This window comes from Copadichromis virginalis, linkage group LG9, assembly GCF_057382275.1.
Source record: "Copadichromis virginalis isolate Kocher_CV1m ecotype Utaka linkage group LG9, C_Virginalis_male_GT1.1, whole genome shotgun sequence".
In the NCBI taxonomy this organism is placed as follows: domain Eukaryota; kingdom Metazoa; phylum Chordata; class Actinopteri; order Cichliformes; family Cichlidae; genus Copadichromis; species Copadichromis virginalis.
In genome coordinates this window covers 31,016,698-31,036,785 of record NC_140626.1, presented here as the reverse complement: position 1 = coordinate 31,036,785, position 20,088 = coordinate 31,016,698, and the positions used below count along the sequence as shown (strand labels likewise).

Below are 20,088 nucleotides of genomic sequence, written 5' to 3'. Positions count from 1 at the left end.
ATATCTTATATTTTAACAGGAGTGACTGGTTTTAAAAAAGGGATTTTTTACGTCTGTGTAATATTTCTTTAGTCTCTGTTACTCTGTTGTTTCTCTCCATACTCAACCTTGTTTTTGTTTTTCCCCTATAACACACAGTTATGCATCACATATTATAAATCTGACTTTGATAAATATTTAGATCTTCACACATTTCAGGGTCCAAGTGTGGGTTGACTGAAGTGTTTGCTTTTATCTTCACAACATCCTAAACTTTTACTGTTATGTATGAGCAGAAACGAAAAACCAAAAACAACATGATATATGCAGTACTGTCTTCAGCCTCTAGGCGACATTGTTGTTCAGGAAGTATATTCTCCTCTGAATAGTTGCTAAAAGCGCTTGTCTAACCAAAGACTGTAAACAGAAGACAAAAGTTTATGAACTGTAAAACAGAACAGATACACTGAAGCCACAGTGATATTAAACATACAGCACTGACAGTGATGACAGACAACACAGGGCACTAGAGTGCGAACAATTTGGTCACAAATGCGACCAAATTTTTCAGTGGTGTGACTGTTCGGGTAACAAAAATAAAATAAAAATCTCTGCAACTCTCTGTGTGGTCAGCAACAGACACACATTATGCCCCTATCGTGGACTAAACCAATCAGAGATAGTCAGGGGCGGGACCTCTCTGATTGGCCGTGGTCCAGTTGAAAGTGCAGTTGGAAGAGAGAGGTGAGTAGCTTGAATAAAGCGATATCGATTCATTAAATCCTGAATCGACTTTTAAATATAACTGTGTTTTGCCAGAAACACCAGATTCTCAGATTAAAGCTCACAAAACCATTTCAACAACCACCAACCAGCAAATGAGAGCAGGTACACGGATTCCACACAAAGACGTAAACACAGACCCGACGCATCAGAATCAGCTTTGTCTTTCTCGGCTTTCTCACCCGACGGCTCGTAGACGGACACGCTGTCGGAGCTCTGTGTTTACGTCTTTTTGCGCTGATTCTGAGCTGCAGGTTTTGTCTCTCCAACCAAAATTCACCGAGCCAGCAGCAAAAGAAGCAGCAAACTGCGCTTCACATTTGATAAATGTCATCATGAATTCCCTCTGAGCTTTGCTGTTTTGCTTCCACCACGATAAAAATCATACTTCATGCAGAGCTCTCTCTCTCTCTCTCTCTCTCTCTCTCTCTGTACTTCAAGAACAGTTTCCCGTCTCAAATCTGTTTTCTGCATTTTTCATTCGCTTATTACCCATCAGTCTACCGTTGTTTACAGCACTGTCTTTTTCTTTTCTTTCTTTTTTTTCACTTAAATGACCTCGGACAAGAAAGCCTATTTTTTCTGCTGTTGTTCAATACAGAAGAAATTAAAACTTTTTAAAATTATGCAGAATATTGCAGAATATTTTTAAGGTTATCTGCTATAAAAAGCCAGACCAGGAAAATCTCTTTCATGTTTTTCTGTGTTTTATTCTCAGTTGCTTTGACACAAAGGCATCTGCTGTGATGTTCACAATTCTGATGAAGTCTCACATGTATCAGTACTGATAAATGATCAGAATTATAATATTTCTGACTGTCTGAGGCTAAATTGAATCGAATCAGGACTTTGAGAACCAGAATCGAATGGATTATAGAAATCAGTGATGATACCCAGCCCTAGTGAGCAGCCTAGGCACGACAGAAGTGGATGTAGCTGTAATAGGAAAAGAACTATTGATAACTTTTCTGTTAAGTTAAGGCCTGATCCGTCTGAAATTCATAGCCAGTGCTCTGACACGGTGTCATCAATCTTTGAATAATGCTGAAAAAGCACAGTGTATCCAGAAAAACACATTATATGCTGCAATAAATGCACTGCCCAAGTGTCCCCTCTCCCCACTGCCTTTCAGCAGCATGCAACAGCAAACAGGTCGTCAGAGGAGCCGAGATGATGATTAAGTTTAACATTTTCTACAATATTGACAAAGCACTTTAAGCACAAGATTGTTAGTTAATAATTTAGAAATGAATATTGTCTGTATGGACTGCAATTCCCCCCCCCCCCCCCCAAAAAAAGTGCACATGTAAAACTGCGGTGTTAAGCGATGCGGTTGAAAAATTTAAGTGCGCCTTTTGTGCCGGTGCACCCATGGCAAACAGTTAGTCTAGAGCCCTGCAACATTACAGGTCAGTTTAGGTCAGTTCCAAAAACAATAATAAAACAATAACGCTATCAGGATAACTGGTGACATAAATCCAGTATGCCTCTGATGACTGGACATGAGCAGTGTTACAATTTATAAACTGATGAAAGATTTTATTACTAAAAAAATTAAGGAGTGTTTTTAAAATAAAATCTTTGTGGAAAATGAAGGTGTGGCAACAAAAATAAATATATTTGAGCAATAACTCAAGTTGTTCAAATTTGGAAGGAAGCATGATCTCTGGGTGAAGACTGTAGTAACCGGAGGATGAGAAACAATGATGGTTTAATGAGCACTGAATAACAGAGAATTCATTTGTCTTCCATACAGTTACTGGATGTAGTGTTTGTACAGCACGTTTTAAAAAATGCAAAGATGATGACTTTAAATGATCATATTAAATGGTTAATCAGTGACTTTTAAATTATAAGTTTTATTTTCATATTTAGTTGATGGAATTTGTCTTCATGTTGCAACAATCAGGAACAGCTGACAGTGAAATCTCCTTTTCAGCAGGCAGTTTGTTTAAAACCAGAATTTATTTCAAAAATATCATTAAATGGTGGACATTTTACAGTCTGCAAACCCACCTGTAGCTCCAACCCCTCACAAAGTAAAGTGGCTTCACATAGTGGTGAAACCACATACTACAATAACACCACATCTACAGTAAAAACCTGTTAACAATGCTCAAGGGTTACTTGAGCATCCCTCAAAATTTATACCCATCCTTTGCCCTTGGGACCCAAACGGGCCCCATTTTTCCACTAGGGTCACACGAGGGTTAACCTGATTGTGAAATGGTTCATACTCTGATCACATCTATATGGTTTAAGTCCAGCGTGAATAATTTATGTCTCATTACAGCTCACAATGTTGTATATGAAGAATCTGAAAAGTAATAAACTGTCAATTAGTGCAATAAAAAGTATACAGTGATAAAAATGAATATAAAAGAAAATGCTCAAGTAAAGTATTAAGAAATGTACAAACATATTCAACCAACCTGATTAAACTTAGTACTTCTTTACTTTCCACTATGGCAGTCAGCACAGCACAGTGTTTGCAGTTATAGAACCAGTTTTACTTACAGTGTGTGTGCGCTCTGCTGTTGTGAAACAACAACATTTGAACGCATGAATGCTGAGTCAGGCTGATCCTCGAAAGGATCCAGACACACAACTACAGGATACAACCACAATACTTATTCACAACATCTTAAATGTATAAGCTCAAATATGATGACTGACACATAATGAACCCCAGAAGCAGGTACTATTTAAAGTACAAAACCTGTGAAACAGAGGAAAGGCTGCTGTACACGGAGGCACAGCAGGTGAGCTCAATGGATAGAATCATGTTTTTGTAACTGCTGGATCATATATTCAGTCAGGAGCTCCCGAAAGTCAAGTGAAAATCTTTACATTTTTCCAATTCAATTCAATTCAATTCAATTCAGTTTTATTTATATAGCGCCAAATCACAACAAAAGTCGCCTCAAGGCGCTTCATAGATACAGAGAAAAACCCAACAATCATATGACCCCCTATGAGCAAGCACTTTGGCGACAGTGGGAAGGAAAAACTCCCTTTTAACAGGAAGAAACCTCCAGCAGAACCAGGCTCAGGGAGGGGCGGGGCCATCTGCTGTGACCGGTTGGGGTGAGAGAAGGAAGACAGGATAAAAGACATGCTGTGGAAGAGAGACAGAGGTTAATAACAGATATGATTCAATGAAGGTCTATTAATACATAGTGAGTGAGAAAGGTGACTGGAAAGGAAAAACTCAATGCATCATGGGAATCCCCCGGCAGCCTACATCTATTGCAACATAACTAAGGGAGGATTCAGGGTCACCTGGTCCAGCCCTAACTATATGCTTTAGCAAAAAGGAAAGTTTTAAGCCTAATCTTGAAAGTAGAGATAGTGTCTGTCTCCCGAATCCAAACTGGAAGCTGGTTCCACAGAAGAGGGGCCTGAAAACTGAAGGCTCTCCCTCCCATTCTACTTTTAAATACTCTAGGAACAACAAGTAGGCCTGCAGAGCGAGAGCGAAGTGCTCTAATAGGCTGATATGGTACTACAAGGTCATTAAGATAAGATGGAACCTGATTATTTAATACCTTGTATGTGAGGAGCAGGATTTTGAATTCAATTCTGGATTTAACAGGAAGCCAATGAAGGGAAGCCAAAACAGGAGAAATATGCTCTCTCTTTCTAGTCCCTGTCAGGACTCTTGCTGCAGCATTTTGGATTAGCTGAAGGCTTTTCAGTGAGTTTTTTGGACATCCTGATAATAATGAATTACAGTAGTCCAGCCTGGAAGTAATGAATGCATGAACTATCCTTATGAGGAGCAGCTTCCTGTGCTGCTCCTCATAAGGACGCATCTTATGACATCTCAGTTTAATGTGAGAACTCATTATCGCAATTTATTCATTAAATGTTTACAATTCACCTAGACTTCACCAATTATTGTACTGAGCCTTGCAATTGGATTTTTTTCATCAGCCTCAGCTTATAGATAAAGTAGAAAAAGCTCCTCCTCCTGCCCCTCCCTTATCTCTGGTAGGTTCCTAGCAGGTGTTTGTTTTTCCAGCTAAGCAAACAAAGAAAGAGGCGACCTTGTTTCAGTCACTCTACTCTCTCTTCCAGGATCTCCACCCTCCTCTCTAGCACACCTGAAACAGTCAACTTCAACTTTTTATCATCTGCTGATCAGTTGGAAACTGTTTATGCTGGGAGCAAACATTCAGTCTTTGCCTGAGTGTTGAATCAACCACGTCAGTGAAACCATCTCCCATCAGTAAGTCTGTGTTCCTGTAGCTGCCTCGATGATGACTTACCTGTTTCTCTCCTCTGTGCAGCAGTCCTGCCATTTTCCCATGTGAGGGAGAAATGTGTGAGAGAGCTGTGGAGGAGATTCTGTTCCTCTTTGTGAGATTAAAACTCTGGATTCATTAACAAACTTTCCAAGGACCTTTTTAATAAAGTCTGTGGATTTATCCCTGCCTGAAGATTGTGTAAATAGTTTCCACTTCATGACTCCTGCATCTGAGTCTGTCCTGCCTCACTGGATATAAAAAAACAACTTGTTTCAGTATCAGTTCTTCTTTTAGTGACTGTTTATGCGGATGTGTGACTTGCAGTCGGAGCATGACCCGTAACAACTGTGCCGTGTTTTTGAGGGTCTTTTCTTTTCTGTGGATGATCATTCCTGGCAGAGCAGGTGAGTTTGTTCCTGCCTTGTTTTTCATTTAAATAATGATTAAGACAATAATGTACAGTAAATGTTGCAGCACAGAGGAAAATGTGTCAAGATACAAACTTTACATTTTAAAGCTTCACAATAAGGATGATAATACATCAGTGACCAACAATGTCCAGTGACTTTTGTCACTGTGCTGTAAATATGATCACTAACATCTAACAGCTGTTACTCATGTTGACTTTGAATGAGGAAGTAAAAGGCCTGTGGATGGAGCAGGAGGGGGAGGGGAACTATTGAAAAGATGCTTCCTGTCAGTAGGTTAGGTTCAGAGTCTGTTATTCCAGTGACTTGCTCAGAGGTTAAATGAGCTTTCTGTCTGAATTTTCCAAACTTCAGGATGGACAAATTTAGTTTTCAGTAAATCTGCTTTCTGGCGCAGAGCTCTGGCCACTCTTGGACTTACTGAGACTGTGGAGTTAGTGAGAGAGATGTGGGTGCAGGGCTTTTCTGATTTTGCATATAATTTGCATACCAGTTCATGTGGAGAAAGAGAAGTAGGCAAAGCAGGTAATTTTAAAACTGAAAGTTCAGAGCTGAAGTTTTACTTTCGTCACATTTTTATCTGTCCGGCTGGGGTATTCCCATGATTAGGGATGGGTATCGTTTAGGTTTTATCCGATACCAGTACCAAACCGGTACTTTTGAAATGGTGCCGGTGCTTAAACGGTGCTCGAACCGGTGCTTAAAGAATGGAGAACACACACTTTGTCCAAAAACCTCTCATGTTCAGCTGGTTTTTGTAAAAAGATAACAATGTTAGCCTTTTCTGCAGCTATAGGGCATATATGGTATCACTCTTGGCTGGAAGCAGTGCTTAAACAATGGAAAAAAACACAAACTTTATCCAACAACCTCTCATGTTTAGCTGTTTCCCTCTTTTTCTTTAGTCATTTTAGCCTTTTTGGCCAGGGTGAAGGGAGCATCTGCCATCAAACAAGAAGACAGCCGCATGTAGCTATGATGATGTTTGCTAGTTCACCTTACATGCATTAATTTAATAACGTGGTTAGCCTACTCAACGTAAATTACACACGAACAACATTAAGCTACTCACGCAGAGAAGAACGGCTGCTGCTGCATCATCATCCTCATCATTTCTGCTACACTGGCGGGGCTAGGGGCCAGGACTCTACTCTTCGGGTTTTTGGGGGATGTTGCAACTCCGGGTCCGATAACAGGCAACCCACCCGCAGTAGATGTGCTCGATGTGAGGTCTCGCAGCAAGCTATCAAGTAGGGCGAATTTCTCGGCTTTTAACAAAATGCTATACATCACCAGGTGTTTCATCAGATTCGAGGTGTTACCTCTTTTGCACAGTATCACCTTAAAGCACTTGTTGCAGGCTGCTGAGTTTGCATCTTTTGCTGTGAAGTACAGCCAGACTTTTGACCGCTTCGCCTTGGGCATTTTTAATCTGTAGCTCTGCTCTAAAAGAATGTACATACCTGGGCCCGCCTACTATCCTCGGAAAGATAAAATGATTGGCTAGAATTCAAAGTGTATGACATCTCAGGGGGAAAAAAAGCACCGAAATAAAGTCTGGTTACTACCGTTTATGTCAGAACCGGTGCCATGATGGCACCGGTTCTGACATAAATACCGGTACCCATCCCTACCCATGATGCATTGAGTTTTTCCTTTCCAGTCACCTTTCTCACTCACTATGTGTTAATAGACCTCTCTGCATTGAGTCATATCTGTTTTAAATATGTCTCTCTTCCACAGCATGTCTTTTATCCTGTCTTCCTTCTCTCACCCCAACCGGTCGCAGCAGATGGCCCCGCCCCTCCCTGAGCCTGGTTCTGCTGGAGGTTTCTTCCTGTTAAAAGGGAGTTTTTCCTTCCCACTGTCACCAAAGTGCTTGCTCATATGGGGTCACATGATTGTTGGGTTTATCTATTATTGTACAATCTACTGTACAATATAAAGCACCTTGAGGCGACTGCTGTTGTGATTTGGCGCTATATAAATAAAATTGAATTGTATTAAGAGGTTGCTGTGGACTTGTGTCCTCTTACCAGATGTTTCAGATCCTGAGGTGTCCTGTGTTTTTATGGAGAGATGTGTCTTACCGTGCAGTTTCCAGAGTGGTTCTGATGTTTTCATCCACTGGGTTCAGGGGACAGCAAAAATCCTTGTCCACTCCTTCTACCACAACAAAGACCAACTTGGAGATCAGGACCAGCGTTTCAGAAACAGGACTTCTCTGTTCAAGGATCAGATCTCAGTTGGAAATGCCTCACTCCAAGTGACAGGGGTTACAATCCAGGACCAGGGCAGATACAAGTGCCACATAAGCACCATCGAAGGAAACCAGGAGTCATTTGTTAACCTGAAAGTGAATGGTATGAAAAATATGCAGTATAACTTAAAACTATAGAGTCAAAAAGGTAGGCATAAAGAAGTTTTTAGATCTAGTCAGGTATTACACAAAAGGCTCCCTCAGACCAATATATACTCAGGACTTACATTTTGTGGATATATAATAATGGGTGGATAGTGCAGTGGGGCCACATGATGGGTGTGCATTCCGTTGAAGCCTACCTTGGAATAAGAAGAGATATGTAACTGAAACAATACTAGTTATGTCCCCTAGATTAACAAGGTCCATGTCAGTTGACATGGACAGGACACACTGAGAAAAGCTCCTGGAACATAAGGGATGAGAATACAGGGCTAGAAACAGCTCACTGATCCAGACCACACCACCAGGATCTACAGCAATGACATCAGTAACAGCTCCCAGAGGAGGCTGACGTTTAAATGTAATATGCAATATAAGAAATAGCTGATCACGAACAACATGCGTTGGCTATACTGAAGCATTAGTTAACTGCAAAATGGAGTCTAATTACAGCTGTGCATCATTTTATTCTGTGCAGTGACAGAATTAAAGAATAGTTCTTTTTCTTTACAGTTCACCTTTTAAGTCTGGGAAGAGTAGATAGTGGGCCTAACTTTGGCCTTCTAATAACTAAAAACAACAACTGTTATTGAATGGTGCATACACCCTTGTCCTCAAACCCCAGTTATTGGCGAATCAAGTTTCTCTTTTGTTTTACAGCTCTGGTGCGTCAAATCATTATCCAGCAGGTAGGAAACAGACTCACCTGCAGCTCAGAGGGGATCTACCCTGAACCTCAGCTCACCTGGTCCACCAGGCCTCCATCCAGCATCACCCCCGAGAACACAAAAGTCCAACAGATTGAACAGCAGCTTTACAACATCAGCAGTTTCCTGATATTTCCACACACTGATACAGATCTGGTCTACATCTGCACAGTCAGCACACACAGGAACAACAGGAGGGCAACTTGGAGGCAGCTGAGTAAGTATTGAGTCCAAATCCACAAACTATTTACTTCTGAAATTTTCTTTCGAGAATGCAAAAAGAACAGATTATATTTCATTATGTGGAATAACCCGTCGCAAACCAGATGGGAGCAACTATGAACCAAGATTAATGGGTTAGTTAACTGAGTTTAGCTCAAGGTCAGAGTTTACAGCACTATTAAGGTGGTTAGCCCGGCTGGACACACAACATGCTATGTTCACAAATTTAATTTAACATCAGCTGGAAGGTGAGTATTTTCAAACATTGTGTTCATTTTTCCAACACATTCAGCATGTTATAAATTTTCTGCTGAAGGAAAACTTTTTATATACTCTGGTCCCTCATTTAGTTACATTTTTTACAATTACTATTGATGTTTTATGGCTGTAAAACCTCTCACTGCAAAAGGACACGGACCTTCAGAATAAAACAGGAAACTGTCACAGTTCTGGGTCAGTTTGACCCAGTATTTTGAGTTGTCATGTTTTGGTGTGTTTTTGCATTTTGGATTCTTTTCTTATGGTGATGATGATGATGATTATGAATCTATGTTTCAGTTATTCTTGTTTAGGGAGTTGTTCGTAGGTTTTGTGTTCTCATGTTTTTTGCACGTTTAGTTCTAGTTCCATATGTCATTTTCTGTCTGTCTCTCAGTGTCGAGTCTGCGTCTTTGTGTGATGGTTTCTTGTTCCTGTTTTATTGTGAAGGTCTGCGTCTCATGTGAGTGTGTTCAGTTTTACCTCTTGTCTCGTTGATTACTCCCAGCTGTGTCTCCCACCTGTGTGTAATCTCCCTGTGTTTCTCTGTGTGCATTTAAGTCGCGTCTTCTGTCGTTGTAGTTGCTGGTCCGTCTGTGTATCCACCCTGCTTCATCTGTGTGTTTCCCTGCTGTCAACCGCCAGCTGTTTCTGTTCGTGTTCTGTAGTCAGTTTGTTCCCAGTATAGTTTAGTCTTTGTTCCGTTCGCCTTTTGTCCATTTTTATTTTGTGTTTAATAAACCACCCTCACACCTTTACAAGTGCCTGCGTTTGGATCCTCCTTTATTTTCCACATGGCTCATCTCACTCGCCGTGACAGAAACTAACAGACACAGAGAACCAGAGAAGACACTGAACTGAACAGACAGACTCACAAGCAGACACAGTGACACCATAGACAGAGGGAACTCAGAGCAGTGGGAGCAGGCAGGCACAAAACAAAACCCTAACGAATGGCAAACGGAACCCAAAGACATAACAGAATAAACAAGAACACAGAATATTATAAAGAAACACAAAACACTGAGTCGTCAGACTCCGGACCATGACAGAACCATGTTATAGCAAGGGACCACTGTATGTAACATGCAGAACTAATGTTATGGAAGTCACACAGGAAAGTTAGGGTTTCTTTAGGATTTATTTAGTTTATAGGATAGTGTCAGATCTTAATTAACTGAAAAGCTAAATCTTTAAACTAATAAAGTTGAAAGTTTCAGAGTTTTAGTGTGAGATCACAAAGGCTACAATAATCATCTGATGAAGAACTGCTACACTGATTGCGTCTTCAGTACTGCGCCTTGATGAGGAGAGATCAGAAACAGCTGAGCGAAACACTTTGAGGACACCTGCTCGCAGAGGAATACAAACAATGGAGGCGTTTGACCCTCATGTCAGGCTCGCTCCTCCATTACAAACTGTCAGCACTTTCTTTGGATACGTCATCAGAGCTTTGTGTACCTATGTCCACACATTCCTGCTCCTAGTTTATGCCGTGTATTTATATTTCTCTTTCTCATAATGTGTTTTTTCTGTCTCTGCTCCTTGTCCTTTATGCGTTTCATGTGCTTTTCTGAATTCCTGTTTTCTTTGACTCATCCCTCTGGACTTTATGTAAGTTTTCATCAACTTTGCTAAAGGTCTAAGGAGCTTGGAAAGAAAAGCACCTGAACCTCTTTAAGTTGCTTGAACACATTTCATCTCTCATCTGAGAGGCTTCTTCAGTTCTAGGGTCAAATGTTCTAGGGTCAAACTGTGAACTGCCCTCTCTGTCCACTGTGAACGAGCATCTTTGAACAGAGGCGGTGACATAGATGTCCACTTCTTGATGCATGCTCAATCATCCAGGTAAGTAAAGCTCCAGAAGTTGATTCTGTTCATCTGGACGTAGCGTTTTATGGGAGAAACATTTCGTCACTCATACGAGTGACTTCTTAAGTCTCAGCTGACTGTGGGTTTCCCCAATCTTATAAACAGTACATTTGCATATGTACTGGAAGGAGGTGGAACATTTGGAGGACTGGTCCAGGAAAAACAATCTCTGCTTAAATGAGAAGAAGACGAAGGAGATGATCGTGGACTTCAGGAGGGGAAGACGTGCACACACACAAACCCATGCACATTGGAGGATCTGCAGTCGAAGTAGTATCCAGCTACAAGTTCCTGGGTATATACTTAGATAGCAACCTCACCCGGGAAAAAAAGGTGATCAGGAAGGCTCACCAGAGGCTCTACTTCCTGAGGAGGCTGAAGCGCTCAGTCCTCATGTCCATTTACAGATGTGTGGTGGAGAGTATTCTGTGCTCTGGCATCAACGTGTGGCATGGACACTGCACTGTGGCAGAGAGGAAAGCTCTACAGAGGGTGGTGAACGCTACACAGAGAGTTGTCGGAGGCAGCCTCGACATACACACATCCAAATGCAGGAAGAGGGCCACCTGTATGATTAAGTACCCCACTCACCCAGCAGACACACTCTTTGTCCCGCTCCCCTCAGGCAGGAGGCTGAGGAGCATCAAATGCAAAACTACCAGACTAAGAAACGGCTTCATTCCAGAAGCTGTGAGACTTCTGAATGCATAAATGGACAAGAACTGCTATTATAGCACCTTAATCACTACTGACACTTACTGACACCGTCACTTTATCAGTGCTGGTCATCATGCCCGTTTGCTGCTAAAGTATTTATCTACACCTTTAATTATACATACATGCTATACCCATACTCCATACTAGTATTATGGTTGTTGCACTCTAGTTATAGTAGTATTTATAGTAATATTTATTGTATTGTTTTGTTACTTGTCATTTCATTTTATTTATTACTTATTACTTTAGATTTAATAATGAAGAAACAGAATTTTTTTGCATCTTTTCACTCCGGGACCGTGTGTCCATAATTTCGTTCCACCTCATATTAACATGTGATGCAAATGACAGTAAAGCTCCTTGAATCCCTGATTTCTTCCAGTTAATTTGCTTTGTTTTTGTCTTTGCTTGTGTTTTTCAGTTTCAGTTAAGGGTACCTACTCTGAAACAACAACAATTCCCTGCTCCAACTTAAACTCTTCACTAACCGATCTTGTCTGGAGATTCAACCACAGTCAAATAATCCTGAGTCGGACTGGGTCTGATGCCAGCTACACAGTCTCAGAGGAGTGGAAGCAGCATGTAAAGGATGTGTCAGAGTCAGGCAGCCTCACACTGCAGGACTTATCCTCAGATCAGGAGGGAACATACACGTGTGAAATCGGTGACGCTGTGGAGACACACATTACAAACACCTTTCTCAAGTTAGACAGTATTAAAGGTAAGTATTAAAGTTATTAACTGTAAAATCTGTGGAAAATAAAAACATTAGCAAACAAGCATCATGTGGGCTCTAGGTACTGTTGTTTTAAATGTATTTTTGTCTTCCAATCTGCAGACAACAGAGTCATTCCAGTGTGGCTTATCATTCCTATAGTAGTAGTAGTAGTAGTACTACTAGTAGTGCTTCTAATCTGGTACTATAAAACGAAAGGTAAAATAATCTTCTCCCTTCACTTTATTAAGAATTAACTTTTGATGTATAAGCCGTTTGTACTGATGGTTTTTCTCCTTTTTCAGATCAGAAGACAGGCAAGGAGGCGAGAAATGCAAAGAGGTGAGAAGTGACTCGGATGTAAGCCGGCAGTTTTCCTTTTTCTTTTTGTATTGGAATGCACTGAAGCAAGTCAATATATACTGTCTAATTAGTCATTTGGCAGCCTTTTTCATCACTTGAATTGAAACTTCAAAAACATATAGAGTATTATTATTTTCTGCAGAATCATTTTTAAATGTAAGTGTTAAATATTTTTAAATGTTTAAAGATCTATTTCAAAACTTGGTAAGTTGCTTACAGATGCTGACTCAAAACTAATGTTGGTGTCATAAAACCTCTTGCAATGTGCTGAGTTTCACTAAATGAAGTTGAAAATTTTTCGGAAGCAGGGCTTCTGAAAAATTGTATGGCAAAGTCAAGATAAGATCAGAACAACTGTTACGAAAGATCCATTGAGTTTTTTTGATTAGTTAACAACAATACACATGAAAGGAAAAAGTTTGAGTTTGCTAAACGTTAGCACCTTTTTGCTTGCAGAGAAAATTCTGAACCAGACAGAGAAGGCCAAGGCAAAGAGATGACCACAGCAATGCTGTGAAGGCGAAACCCCCAGGAAAGGTCCAGTTCTCTAAGGACAAATTACATTTTTTTTAAATTAAGATAATATTGTGAAACAGTCATGTGACATGTGACTTTCTTATCATGGAGACAAGAATCTGCCAAAAGTAAAGCACTGTTGCCTGAGTGCACCAGTGTTCAGTTTTTTTTCCCTCTCGTATGTCTGAAAGCATCGTCGTTCTTTCCTGTAAATTTCAAGAAGTAACAAAGCAAGACATTCACTTCTGAACCAACTGATGTCGGGCTGTTCACACTGAAAAAAAAGAGTCAGTTCCTCACTTTAGTCCAAAATGATTAATAATGGATAAAAACATTTCACTGGAATATGATGCACACACAATGTCTACAATAGTCCAGGAGGCAAAACATCTTCACAAAGCAAAAGTAAAAGTCCAGTTCAATTCAAATGATTAGTACTAGCATACCTGGACAATGAGGAGTGTTTGTACATGCTCCTGGGTCTTTTGACCCACCGTTGTTTTCTATTATTGTGATGTATTTTGGTTGTGGTTTTCTAACGCTTTGGTTTTTGGCTCTGTTCTTGTCACGCTGGGGCAGCAGTCGTGTGGTGAAGTGAGAAAAGGATCCAAAATGCAACAACACAGTACAAAACAGGAAATGGGGAACAGGGAGCAACTAAAGCCTATACTGGGTAAACTAGTAAACAAACCTGAAACTAGTGATGGCCCACTTGAAGCTGATGCTCCGGTGCCTGTGTCAAAAAAACTCGACACACTGCTTCAGAAGCTCTGTGTCGAAGCTTGATTCGTTTGGCCAAAGTCACGTGATCAGTGACGTCCGAAGCTTCATTTAGAACGTGACTGCTTCGGTATCTGATTCAGTGGTTTATAAGCAGGTGAACCATTCGCGGGATTTGTGGAGTGTTTTGATGGTTACAGATAGCAAACCACTGATATTTCTATTGAGAGATTTGGAGCCAGCGAGGAAGAGAGGAGTTTCTGTTGTGTGAGAGTATTTTGAGTTCATTTTGGTCAATAGGGTGGGTTTTCCAGCTTTGTGTTCTTGTTGTTTGCTTTTGTTTTGTGTGTGTTTATTTTATCTGACAACGGGAAAAACTTCAAATGTCAAAAATCTGCTTTTCATAATATAAATATCATTAAATAACTTTAGAAAGACTTCTATTTGACTCTTTACATTTAATGTTATAAAAATATATATTTTATGTTTTAAATAATTTTAAAATGTTAGTCTGCAAAATGTGCAGCAATTGAATTTATTTATTCTCTTTAGCTGATAGTTTGTGGGGCCCAGTTAGAATGTATAACTGCATCTATACCAGTTTCTCTGCACTCCAGCCTCTTCTGTTCCATGTGAAGGGATTTTCCTTAAGGAAGGAGAAATTATCTCCATGAAAAGGAACAGGTTCGGCCATCGCACAGTGGAACAAATTCTCTTCTTAAATAAAAATGGAAAAGGGTTACCTTAAATGCATCATGTTTTTAATTTGCAAGTTTATAAGCACTTTCCCTTTCCAGTTCACAATCAATTCTACCCCCAGGTCAAAAATATGTATAGGAAAATTTCCCTAATGTAATATTATTTATAAATACACCTGTCTAGCGATTAACTGCATAAGTACATGGAGGCAGGACCTCACAGCAGAAGCATACTCCATAATGTGTTGTACATTATTATATGTATATTATATGTAACGTGGTATTTTTCAATTATTGTATGTACCAACATCAAGAAGTCACAAGCAAAGAAAGACCAAACCACAGTGCATACTTAAACAAGGAAAGTTTACTGGTCAAAATTATTTATTAAAGTAATAAACAACATTTTTGTCACCCCAAAAAATACATGTATAAAGCAACACAACGGTGGCCCAATATCAGACAGAATTCCACTCTGTAGAGTGAGCAATCATAATGAAGCAGTTGGTTTTATGTTGTGGATTCAAGCTGCTCTTCATATTTTTGGCCACCAGATGTCACCAGAGAGGACTGTGTTGAAAAGCTTTGAGTTAATGAACCGTTTTTCAATACAAGCTTCAGAAAGCTTCATTTGGCCATCACTACCTGAAACCATAAGGACGCGGGGAGTCATGCAGGAAAGACACGGAGAAAGGAAAGTAGATAGAAATGGGGAATACCAAATCACACAGAGTGACGAGGAACACAGGCAGGCACACACTATAAATACACACAAGGTAATGAAGGAATGACACACCAGAGGGGAACACAGCTGAACCTAATTAGACACGACGAAACACAGAACTTCAAAGTAAAACAGAAAACTCACAAACTGTTTTACAAACACAAACTCAGGGACACGGACAAGGCACAAGGGGGAAGAACACAGATAGGGATAATAAAACACTGAACACCAGAACCAAATCCTAACAACTAATACAAAATCAGAAGAAAATAGAAAATAACAACTACACGGGGGCACGTGTGGGGTGGCTAAGAGACCAATTGAAGGATGCCATGTTTACTGAATATGTGCCTAATTTTGTCAGGACATAGCTGGGTCCATTGCTTCTGCGTGCTCTATTTTCACAAGCAAAGGCCTGGCTCTTTCTCAGGTGATCTCCATGACTTCTTCTCAAATCAATGTCAGGACTGCTGCAAAACAGCTGACCGTTGTCGACAGGATTCGAACCTGTGCGGGGAGACCCCAATGGATTTCTAGTCCATCGCCTTGACCGCTCGGCCACAACAACCACATTGGGCTGTGGAACTACATACTTGAAAGACATACGTCTTCCAAGTCCTACGCCACACATCTTTCAAGTAGGATGTGCACAACAACGGCCACGCTGGATTGTAAATGCGGTAGCTGCATGACTTTGGTGCGAAAGCTTGTGGTTTTGCAGTTCCGTGAGATTGGTGCAGCACAGCTGCAGTTGAAGCTAACTGGCTGACATTAGCTTGCTTGTTTGCATGAACAGTAACACACACAGCTGATGATTTTGCCACCGCAAAGAGCTGATCAGTACATGGTTAGTAAAATGTTATCTTCTTTCCAAACATTGAGCACAATATTTAAAGTGGGACTGGGTGTCTTTATGAAGAAGTAGCGTGTCCAATCCCAGTTTCATGTAAGAAGGTATAGGTATGAAGTGATGAGAACTCAAAGCCTGTGTGAACAGTGTCTTTCCACAGCAAACGGTAGCAGCGAGGCCGATGAAGAATGCACCTGGCCTGACATTGTAAGCATTTGCAGAAAGAGCGGAGAACGTTTTTAGTAGGGGTGCAACGATATTCGTATCGATATTGAACCGTTCGATACAGTGCTTTCGGTTCGGTACGCATATGTATCGAACAATACAACATTTGTAATTTATTTTATCAACTTTCCTTCTGACGATGCTGTCTGTGTTGAGCGCTCAGTGAATCTGCGTTCGACTACTCCGCCTAGGCTGCACTGTCGAGCGCAGATCCGCTGAGCGCTCAAAACAGACAGCATAGTCAGGAGGAAGAGCGCAGGGCAAGCTAGCGAGACAGAAGTTAAGCTCTCCTTTGAAGATGGACCTCCCCCACTCTCATTCAGATCTGGCGTTTGGAATTATTTTGGTTTTCATGTGACGTATGACCCTGAAGGTAAGCGAGTCATGGACTAAAGTAAAACAGTATGTTGGATGTGCCATGCAATGCTTAATTACATTGGTGTGAACTAGTGTGTTAGCGCAGTTAGCTCGTTAACGTGTTGGCCGTCTAGCCCCATGCACGGCGCGATCGGCGGTAGCTCGTTAACGGAGATTTGCCGTGTTGTGGCGTTAAGGTCATTTCAACGAGATTAACCTGAAAGCACTAGTGGGAACACAACGAATATGACTGCACATTTACGCCGACATCATCCTAGTGCAAAGACAAAAACAACAAGCATGCTACTAACTTTAGCCGAGTCATTTAGACAGCTGTTAGCACGTGATTCTCCTTATGCTGCTGAGAATATAGCCCAGAAGAAGCGGATAGTATAGCTTTTATTTTGGAAAGAGACATTTCTCTGTAATAAACTCTCTTTTCCAAAGATGAGTGATTCCTCAATCAGATACAGGGCTTGCAAAATCGCTAGCCTGACGTCCTGGAGCTAGCGATCTTTCCAGTCGGGCTACAAAAATCTATCTCTTCCCTGCCCGTCGGGCTATTGTAGGAAAAATATATGTCAATGCTTTTGCATTCTTTCAGAAATGTAGCTGGGTAATTATGTCATTGGCATCGGTGAGCCACTGTCAATATGTGACATATTGAAGTCGCGTTTGAATTTGTGCTTGTTTTTTTGCTTTCACTTTGCAATGACAGCACTGATCTGTGAGTGATGATAATTTGTGCACCAATTCCTCTGACATAGTCTTATTAATTGTTAGCTTACTATGCAAACATGACAAGTGAAATCTCCCGCAGCAAGCTTAAACATGTGAGAGGTTGATCGCGCAGAGAATCGCTGAGCTTATGTGAGTCCGTGTGTAAAAGTAGCAGTATATATATTTTAGTTCTGCTGAGCCAAATAAGACAGGTCGGGGTGAAGAAGTGACAGCCAAAGAAAAGCTTACCACAAAACGGAGAAGTTATGACAAATGAGACTATAAGGCAAAAAGAAAGTGCAGCTTTATGGTTTCATGGACAAAATAATTTCTGTGGCTGCAATATGATGAGCTAAATAACCAGGGCTGCACATAAGTGGTCCGCAGGTGCGCATTCGCTGTCAAAATAAAAAACGCGCACAAGGGTTAGGGTTAAATTTAAAAACTGTACTTTTGAGTTAAAATATATATTTATAATTTTAATAAATGACAAATTAAAAAGGCATGAACATTTTTTTGTATCGAAAAAATATCGAACCGTGACACCAAAGTATCGAACCGAACCGTGAATTTTGTGTATCGTTGCACCCCTAGTTTTTAGTGTAAAACAATACGCAGCCCACATGCTTGAACAGCACTGCGAGTGGCAACTGCGATGGCCGGGAATCGAACCCGGGTCAACTGCTTGGAAGGAAGCTATGCTCGCCACTATACCAACATCGCTGTGAAAGACTGCAACATCACTGATTCATTGTCCGGCTTATACAGATTTTCAGGACAATTAACAAGGTGGGCATTGTGATTACTCGCTTGTCAGGTTCTAAACTGGTCAAAAGGTAGATCACTAAAAAGACTAGTGCTTTCATGCAACTGCACATTTAATCTCATCAGCAAAGCTTCTTTGCTACTCAAGTGTGGCCTCTCACGCATTTAAACTCTTGCGTGATTTTTAGCACCTTGAGAGTCGCAATGGTCACGCGAGTTCTTCAGGTCACAGCAGACAAGGTGAGAATAGGTGTGAATCTGTCTTGGGACGAATCTGGGACGAGGACGTCTTTGGCTCCTCTTTCAAGTTATTGGACTTTGGCAAAAAGGTTTTACGCTTAATTCAAAAATGAGAGCAAGTGTCTGTGTCCCGAATACAAAGTGGGAGCTGGTTCCACAGAGAGGGGCCTGAAAAGTGATGGCTCTGCCTTCCATTGCACTTTAAAATCCCCTCGGAAGCCAGCAGTCTGAGAGCAAAGCACTCTGTTGGGATGATATGGCACTGTGAGATCTTGTAGACAAAATTGGTGGTGATTATTCAAGACCTTGTGTGTGAGGGCAAGTATTTGGATTTTTATTTGGGATTTAATTGGGAGCCAATGAAGAGAGAAGTCCATATGGGGGAAATCTACTCTGTCCTTCCAGTCCCTGACTGTGCTCTGGATGCAGCGTTTTGGAAAACAGTGTAAAGGCTTTTCAGGAAGCTTTTAGGACACTGTGAAAATACTGAATTTGAATAGTGGAGGCTAGAAGTAGTGAATGTATCCTTCCTCTCTATCATTAGATGGAGAGAGTGTACAAAGGCCGGCATAGTGGGTCTGTGGCCACTCTTGCTTGCGCTTTTGCGTGTCTGTCAGCCAGCTGTGGAGAAGAGCAAAGTTTTTACATGCAAAGAGCTGTAGTGAAAAGCAGTGTTCCAAACAATGAAATGTGTCCACTCCTTGTGCTTTTCATGCAGTAATGTTTGAAGCTATTTCTGCTGTTGTCCCATTCCCGGTGAAATCCGCTGTGCCTCCAATCCCGATCCCAGTCGTCTTGCAAAGCAATCAGCATTTGTCAGACGCATGAGTCATTGGTTGTACTCAGACTGGATCCTGGACGACTACACGGGGGCACGTGTGGGGTGGCTAAGAGAGCAATTGAAGGATGCCATGTTTACTGAATATGTGCCTAATTTTGTCAGGACATAGCTGGGTCCATTGCTTCTGCGTGCTCTATTTTCACAAGCAAAGGCCTGGCTCTTTCTCCTGGCACCTTCTCAGGTGATCTCCATGCCTTCTTCTCAAATCAACGTCAGGACTGCCGCAAAAAAGCTTACCGTTGTCGACAGGATTCGAACCTGTGCGGGGAGACCCCAATGGATTTCTAGTCCATCGCCTTGACCGCTCGGCCACAACAACCACATTGGGCTGTGCAACTACATACTTGAAACTACATATAGGGTGATCGTGGCTCAGGGGGTTAGGAATCGCATCTGTAACCGGAAGGTCGCCGGTGCGATCCCTGGGCTCTCTGTCCTGGTCGTTGTGTCCTTGGGCAAGACACTTTACCCTACTTGCCTACTGGTGTTGGCAAGAGGGGCCGATAGCGCAATATGGCAGCCTCGCTTCTGTCAGTCTGCCCCAGGGCAGCTGTGGCTACAACTGTAGCTGCCTCCACCAGTGTGTGAATGCGAGAGTGAATGAATAGTGGTATTGTAAAGCGCTTTGGGTGCCTTGAAAAGCGCTATATAAATCCAATCCATTATTATTATTATTATTGAAAGACATACGTCTTCCAAGTCCTACGCCACACATC

General features: G+C 41.3%; 2 non-coding genes across 2 annotated transcripts; both read right to left on the bottom strand.

Moving 5' to 3' along the window:
- Positions 1-15,860: 15,860 nt before the first annotated feature.
- Positions 15,861-15,942, bottom strand: trnas-aga (transfer RNA serine (anticodon AGA)). Its single transcript has one exon. It is a non-coding gene; the product is annotated as a tRNA-Ser (tRNA).
- A 3,667-nt stretch (positions 15,943-19,609) lies between these two features.
- trnas-aga (transfer RNA serine (anticodon AGA)) lies at positions 19,610-19,691 on the bottom strand. The gene has a single exon. It is a non-coding gene; the product is annotated as a tRNA-Ser (tRNA).
- Positions 19,692-20,088: the final 397 nt, after the last annotated feature.